Source organism: Marmota flaviventris, chromosome 1 (assembly GCF_047511675.1).
Source record: "Marmota flaviventris isolate mMarFla1 chromosome 1, mMarFla1.hap1, whole genome shotgun sequence".
Lineage (NCBI taxonomy): Eukaryota > Metazoa > Chordata > Mammalia > Rodentia > Sciuridae > Marmota > Marmota flaviventris.
This window is the reverse complement of record NC_092498.1, coordinates 50,403,181-50,412,010: the sequence shown is the minus strand read 5'-3', so window position 1 is coordinate 50,412,010 and position 8,830 is coordinate 50,403,181.

Here is an 8,830-nt window from a genome sequence, read left to right as displayed (position 1 = left end):
AGGGCCATTCTGGTCAGGCCCATAGTTTGTCAAGGCAAGCCTGATGAAACCTGTGTAGAGGTGAGAGGACACGCAGGCTGGGGTGAGTGAGGACACTGGGAACCAGCTTTCAACTATATTCGGCTTTCCTTGTGCATGTTTTGATCATCCCAGAAACAAAGACCAGCACATGACAGCTCACATGGGTTCTCTACTAGCAAGCAGCCCATGCAGCTGCTGTTGAAGGGCTAGCCTGGGAACTATGAGGGTGGGTGACACAGTCTGAAAGAAAATGCTACTTTCCATACTTAAGAGCTGGTAATAGTTGTAAGCTTCAAATATGGTTGACAAGGATTAAATCACATCCCACCATAACATAATTTTCTTAGACAAAACCACTATCATTACCATCATTATTTGCTTGCACTTTTTAATTGTCGGTTACCCATATGAAGGCATTTCCATCACAGGCTAGTTCCCTTCTGTGTCCCTTTTCTTGTAACTTACCAGGAAATCAGTTATTCTCAATGCACTTGCCACTTAGTTTCCTCAAGAGTCTCTTCAAGAGGTCTCCTGCAATCATCACTTTGCTTTTAAGATACTATGAAAATTCCATTTAGCTTCCCTTCTCCACCTCGCTCACTGGCTTTGAGCCACTGTGGGTGTGTGGGTTCCACTTCTTGCTCAGCGGGATTTAATCATGAGTTATCCACCCTTCTTCAGCCTGTTCCTTTTCCTTGCCTACTCCCCTTCCTCTAGGTTCTGACAACAACCTACTAACTCCCTGCTTCCTTCCTTCTTCTATGGCTGCTTAAGTCAGTTTCATATTCAACTACTAAAGTACATAAAATGCAATTGCATTTTAATATCAAGTAGCGCCAAGTAACGAAGACTTCCTTATCTAGGTCTTTACTATTATTAGTAAAACTTTTTTAAACTGCAGTTTGACTTTTTTGGGGGTGCTAGCCCTTTCTTGGACCAGATTTTTTTTCTTTCTATCAGCTTGTACCTGAGATCTTCTAGCCCAATTCCTTTTACTAATTATATATATTTTTTCCCAAATGAATTTGCCAGAACACCTAAAAGAAAAAAAAAAAAAAAAATCTTGGTCCTCTCACTGGTGTAAGGTTGTCAAGACTGCAGTTAACACCTGTCTCTCTATCACCACCTCCTGGTGAAATGACTGCATAGCTCACACATGACTGAACTTGTTGGAAGGAAAAGGTACTTTGGGATATTTCATAGTAGTTCTACATTGCAGGTTTTAACAGAGAAAGGACGAGTTGCCTAAATGTATTATAAGACCACCGTACATGTTGCAAATTATGTTACATGTTATATACAACAAATAAAGCAGCTCTTGTGAAAGATATAGTGACTATGAAATTTAGAAAAAAAAATCCATCATTGAAGCATTGATTTAGCTTTTCACAGCACATGGATTTATATGAAGGATACTGACAAAATATTTAGTAGAAGTTTTGAAGTTTATACATTACAAGACATGTTATCTTTAAAACATGAAATATTTAAGACAGCTTCTCTATTTTTGAGCTGGACTTTTGGGGATCCTTGGACAAGTTTCCTTTCTCTTCATTCATTTCTCCAATTGTTTCTCTCCATCTCTCTTTTGTCAGTCCCAAATGCAAGCATCTCACTTTAAATATATTCTTTCATTGCCCTCTTCTATTACTCTCTGAGAGTCCTGCCCAATGTTCCCAGTAAAGCATGACTTTTCTGGGGTTTCTTTCCTTTGGGAGAGTCTTCTGAGTAAGGAGGCTTTGCTGGATTTGAAGGTGGGAGGGAAAGTCAACTGAAGCGACATAGCAGTCATTGCCTTTGTATTTATGAAAAAGTTTCCCTCTGGTCAAATATTTTTTATCCTGAAGTTGCCTAAGGTAATGACACTTTCTGGCCTCAGTACTTTTCCTCACTGTGCCCTCTGCCTGGAACATTCTTCAGCTAGTGTTGTTGAATGATGAGGTTCTTCTCTCCCTTCGTGTGTCAGCATAAATGTCACCTCCTCAGAAAGGATTTGGTGCCCTTCTAATGAGGTCTCTTCCTGTCATAGTGTACTGATTATGCCCTTTTGAAAATACTCACATTTGACAATTTTATTAATTAACTTATTGACTTATTTGCCACTAGAACAAAGCTCTGTGAAGCTGCCAATCTAGTTTACTGACATGTTCCCCTGTACCTATGGCAGTTCCTGACACAGAATAAATTATCAATATGCATTTGCTCAGTAAATGATCTTTTCAGTTGTTCTGCTATATATCTAGTTTAAAAAAATCATATTATTCTTTTCATACTTCTGAAGTCCCTGGTCTAATTTTAGCTATTTTCCTCCATTTTATCTTACTTATTTCATTTAATTTGCCATTTTATACTGGATGAGATTAGTCTAACATATAGCATCAATATTTAGGATCTCTTTTATCATATTTCGCTGTTTTTCTTATCTCTAATTTTTATCTGCTTCTAAAAGCTGTTATTCATTTAAAAATATTTAAATTGATTTATTATGATTTTATTTATTAGAATATTCTGATTATCATTTTAGCGAATAATGTTTGTTTACTTAAAAAAATAGATTTCTTCTCCTTCAACAGTTTCCTTGCCTTTCATCACTTCTTTTCTTTATTGCTTCTAAGGACAGGGCAATAGCATTTGGTCGGCAGAAGTGGAACTAGGCAGAGCCCCAGGGGCAGTGGTGAAGTGGTCATAAATATTACTCAATGCTCCCACAGGTATTTTTTCTTTCAGTAGAAAAAATATGTTTAAAGTCAATATTATACCTAATCCAAGTTTGGGTTGGAGTATTGGATATCCCCATTTTTACAACATTGGTTGGAATATATGGAAGCAGATAGCCACTAAAGTAAAACAAGATAATGGCTTTAATTGCATTTCAGCTCATTTTCCATTGAAGTTCTGCAAGCCAACCTATCTGAAAAACACAATTACCTAGTTATTACCCTAGTTATTACTTTTTAGGAGTGTCCATAGCATTATTAGATAATAAGACAGGAAAAAGTCCAAATAATTTTGAACATACCTGATATAAAGGGACAAGAGATGGATAATATACAAATTCTTGGAATTTGAATGTTAGTCTATGTTAATATTTAACTTAAATATATATATATATATATATATATATATATATATATATATATATATATATTTTATTTCTCAGCATGGGAGAGGAAAGTATGCTCTCTGACTCGGATTTTCTTCTTTGCTTCCTGATTATGAAATTCAAGAGGAAACAAGCAAAGGCAGTACTTGTCCTCGGTATGTAGGTATCCAGAAATACGGAGCCCTCAGGCCTTCATAACTGGGGTGCTTTCTTCCTTTGAGTCATTTGTCCTGGTTTCTCCCTCTGTGATTGGCTATGTGCAGAGCCCTAGTTTTCAGGGAGATATTTTAACTGCCTAATTTTGTTAAGATGCCTTCCCTCACAGAAGCTCTGCATCTCTGAGAAGTGGTGTAGGAGATCCTCATTCTTCAAGTCACTTACTTTTGCAGAAAGAATTCTCTGGTTGTGTAGGAGCAAATTATATAAAATATATTTTGACTCTAAATCGCCTGGCCCATTAACATTATTTACTTAAGAACTTCCCAACATCCATCTCATTTCTGAGGCATTTGGAACATCTACCAATCAGGGAAATACAATTTACCTCTCTCATCTGAGAAGGTCATGCATTTGATCCCCATGCTATGCACATTAAGACATTCCAAATCCCCACTCAATATGAAAGATGCCAAGAATGATGCCCCTTTGTACTTACTTCTACTGTCACTAGCCATAGAATACCACTATCAAGTGACTGTCCCTTTGCTAAGGGATTGACTGATAAAACCCACACATTGTCCCATTACCTAGAACTGGTCATCTAAGTAGTACCTCAGCTAAGATCAGCCAGGTCTGTTTAACCAGGTGTCTTTAGCAAATGTGATGCAGCAAAAGCCTGAACCCAAAGTTACAACAAATAAAACATATGCATCTTATATAATCACATGGTTCTGTATTCTAGAACACCTTTCACAATGACAAAAATTCTTAGAATCTGGAGGGATGGGGAATAAAGGCTATAACCTCATAAACTTCCATTCATCTCAGTCCCAGGGGCTGCATCTGTATTGTCTAGTTATAAAAATAAGGATGCTTCCTCCCAATCCTCATGTGATCTCCTAAAAAAGAGTGATCTATTGTTGAGAGCCACAGCTGAAACGGCCCCAGCAAACTTCCAGCTGATTGGCTCTTCTCCGGTGATGCTCATTGGGCTGTTTCCCGGCCCTTTCAGACCATGGAGCTGCTCATTGGGGGACTCTTTTGGCTCTGCCCACGCGAACCAGCCAATCGGCCTCAAGAGCTGGAGGAGTGGGGGTTGAGAGGCTCACCAGAAGCAGGTGGTGGCAGTTGGGCTCTGAGGGAATTCCTGAAGAGCTCCTGTGGTGTTGCGTGTGTTCTAAAAATAAAGTTCGTTTCTGCTTGACAAGTGGCTCATGAATTGTGCCCAGCCAGACTGCGGCATTTGGTGGCCCTCATGGGGAACGAACCCGCGACCTTAGCGTTATCAACACCAAGCTCTGATGAATCCAAATTTAAAAAGTTTAGAGTAAAAAGGGTTATTTTAAGTTTATCTTTGGGGGATATATACCCCTTCCCAATTCCCTCTTTTTGCTTTAATAAGTACATTTTAATAGTTTGATGAGCTCTTTCAACTATGCCTTGTCCCTGTGGATTGTATGGGATTCCTGTTATATGAGTAATGCCAAATGATAAGCAAAATTGTTTAAAAGAGGTAGAGGTATAGCCAGGACCATTATCTGCTTTTAACTGTTTTGGAACACCTACAGTGGCAACATTTTGTAAGCAATGAGCTATAATATCTTTAATTTTTTCTCTGGTATGAAGGGAACCCATCAAAAATCCGGAAGAAGTATCAACTGTAACATGCAAATATTTTAATTTTCCAATTCTGGCAAATGTGTGATGTCCATCTGCCAAATATGATTAGGTATCAGTCCTCTATGATTGACTCCAAGATTAACTTGTGGTAAAAAGGTTGCACAATTTTGACATTGTTTTATTATTTGTCTAGCTTGTTCCTTAGTTATTTTAAAACGCTTTTGTAAAGTATTAGCATTGACATGAAACTTTTTATGAAAATTTGTAGCTTCTTCTAGTGTAGAGAAAATATGTATGTCATGAGTAGTTTTATCTGCTAAATCATTGCCCAAACTAAAGGCTCCAGGCAATCCTGTATGTGCCCTGATATGTCCTATAAAGAATGGATCTTTTCTGTCCCAGATTAGACTTTGTATAGTGGAAAACAAAGAGAAAACAGTAGAGGAAGGGGAAATCCTACCAGCATCTTCAAGGGATACTATAGCATTAACTATATACTGACTATCGGAAAATAAATTAAATACAGAATCTTTGAACCTCACAAAAGTTTGTAATACTGCATTAAGCTCTACCTTTTGAGCTGATTGTTTGGGTACTAAAAATGTAAAAGTTTGATCAGGGGTAACTACTGCTGCTGTACCATTATTTGACCCATCAGTGAATATATTTGGAACATTCATGATAGGTGTTTTTCTTGTCATTTTTAGAAAAATTACAGGATGTGATGACCAAAAAGACAACAAAGGATTAGATAGATGGTAAGTGGTTATCAAATGAAACATTAGATTTGCACATGATTATTGCCCAAGTATTTAACTCATTAGCTAACTCATCAATTTGATCCATAGTAAATGGATTAATAATTTTATTGGGAGAAATTCCAAACACTCCCTTTGCTGCTTTTATTCCTTTGAGTATTAATTGTCCTACAGCCTCAGGATACCTAGTAAGAATAGTGTTAGGAGAATAAGATAAATGTAAAATCCATAATAATGGACCTTCTTGACAAAATACTCCTGTAGGAATATTTTTTGTTGGTAGTACAATAAATAATAAAGGCAAACTTATATCAATTCTATCCAAATGCATATTTTCCATATATGTTTCAATAATTTTTAATGCCTTTCTTGCTTCAGGCTTTAACATTCGGGGTGAATTTGGATCTGATGGACCTTTTAGGATATCAAATAAAGGTCCCAACTCTCCTGTTGGTATACCTAGATAAGGCCTTATCCAATTTATGTCTCCTAATAACTTTTGAAAGTCATTAATTGATTTGAGTTGAACTATTCGTATTTGAATTTTTGGTGGACGGACCATGGTTGAGGATAATAGAACTCCTAAATAATTAACTGGAAAATTTAATTGTACTTTATCTATTGCTATATCTAGATTATAATTTTTAAATAAGTTTGTCAGTGTGGCATAACATTCTAGCAATGTGTTTTTATCTTTGTGTGCTAATAATACATCATCCATATAGTGAAATATTTGTAGTTCAGGATTTTGATTTCTAAGTGGCTGGATTACTTTGTTAACATAAATTTGACACATAGTTGGGCTGTTAGCCATCCCTTGAGGGAGTACTTTCCATTCATATCTCTGATCAGGACCTTCATGATTCAGTGCAGGGATAGTAAATGCAAAACGTGGACTATCCTCAGGATGAATTGGAATTGAAAAAAACAATCTTTAATATCTATAACTAAAACATACCAGGTTTTTGGCAAAGCAGACAATTGAGGAATCCCCAATTGAGCAGGTCCCATAATAACCATCTCATTATTAATGGCTCTTAAATCTTGCAATGTTTCCTTGTGTGTGTGTTCCTTAATATTTCTGTATATAAGGTCACAGAACTGTAAAGAGACTTCTGTTTTGGATGGCTCTTTTTTTCCCCCCTATTCTTTCTTCTTGCCTAATTACCCAGGCTAAATATTCCAATAAAATATTAACTAGAATTGGTGAGAGCAGATGGCTTTGTCTTATCACTGATCTTATAAGGGAAAAAATTAGTGTTTCTTTTTTAAGTATGATAATTCAGTTTTTATTTTTTAAGTATGACGTTAGCTATGGCGTTTCTACTTTTTTTAGTTGTGTGGTTTTCTGAAATGCCTTTTATCAGGTTAAAGAATTTCTTTTCTCTTCCTATTTTTTTAATCATGAATGGGCACTAGATTTCAGCAATCAAAAATTTTTTTCTATCAAAATCATATATATTTTTGTCCTTTATTTTATTAAATGGGACATTACATTAATCAATTTTGGGATACTAAATCAACCTCATATTCTTGCAATAAATCCCACTTTGTTATGGTATATATATTTTTTATATGTTGCTGAATTTAGTTTGCAAGTGTTTTTTGAGAATTTCTATGTCTATTGCCGAAAGCTCAGTCCTTGTCCCTGATGCCAATCCAATAAAGAGGACATGGTTTTGAGAAAAGGGAAAAAGTTTTATTGCTTTGCTAGCAAAGGCAAAACACAGGGGATTCCTGTCCCAAAGGCTGTGATTCTGCCCATCGGCAGAACAAGGTGGCTTTTATAGAGGTGATTCAGAGAAAATGAGATTTGAGAGGAGAGATCAGGGAAAAGAAGATCAGGGAGGAGAAGGTTAGGGAAATGAAGATCAGTGACAAGAAGATCAGGGAGAAGAAGGTTGGGGGGAAAAAGTAAGTTTCATAGCCACAAGAGATATAGTCAATGATTCAACGGAATGCTTGTTACATGTTACATATCTATTCATAAGGAATATTTCTCTGAAATTTTCTTTTCTTGTAATTTATTTACCTTCTTGAGTTCAAAGTAATCCTTGCCTTATGGAATGAATTGCAAAGTGTTCCCTCCTCTTGTATATTTTGAAATAGTTTCTGAAGGAGTATTCTTTAAATGTTTGGTGGAATTTACTAGTGGAGCCATCTGATCCTAGGTTTGACTTTGTGAATAGTATTTTTTCATTCTTATTCAGTTTCTTTACTTATTGTAGACATATTCAGAGTTTTAATTTTTTTCCTAGGTCAGTTTAGGTGGTTTGTGTCTTTCTAGGAATTTGTTCTTATCTATGTTATCTAATTTGTTAGCATACAGTTGTTTGTTGTTTTCCTACTTACTCCTGTTATCTCTGTAGGGTTGTTAGTTATGTTTCTTCTTTTATGTTAATAATTTGAGTTTTGTCTCTGTTTTCCCCTTAGGTAAAAACAACTTCTAGTTTCACTAATTTTTCTCTATTGATATTCTGTTAATTTTTTTCTGATCTTTATTATTTCTTTTATTCTGCTTGCTTTTTGTTTAGTTTTCTCTCCCTTTGTTAGTTTCATGCCTCTAGTCTTGTCCCACCTTTTCCAATTCATCTTCTTCAACTGTTAACAAATTTGTGTATCCAAATCACAAATATGATGACGTCATTCAGATACTTAAAATCTTCTAATTGTTTCCATTTCTTACAGCATAAAATTCAAATTCTGTGGAATGGCATAGAAGCTCATTTTTCATTTTAATCAGTTTACCTTACTAATCATCTAGAAATAAATGTATAGACACACACAAACACACACACATATTCACAAATATACATAAACACTTCTACATACACATATACTCATATATAAATACACAACAATGAATGTGTACATATATGTTTGTGTGTATATACATGTACTTTCAATTTATTATGCTCCCTGACTTGTTAAAAAAAAAATTCCTTAATTCCAATCGCCCACGATTGTTGAATAGTTATTTCCTCTTCCCTGTTACCACTGCACTTAGCACAAACCTCTTTCAGAAGAACACTTACTAAACACTGTTAGCTATTGGAAATAGGTTGATACACTTACTAAACACTATCTACTGACACATGCGTTCATCATTGTTCTGTGAATTCCATAATAAGAGATCCTATCTTACAAATTAGGTCCCAAGAGCACGGAG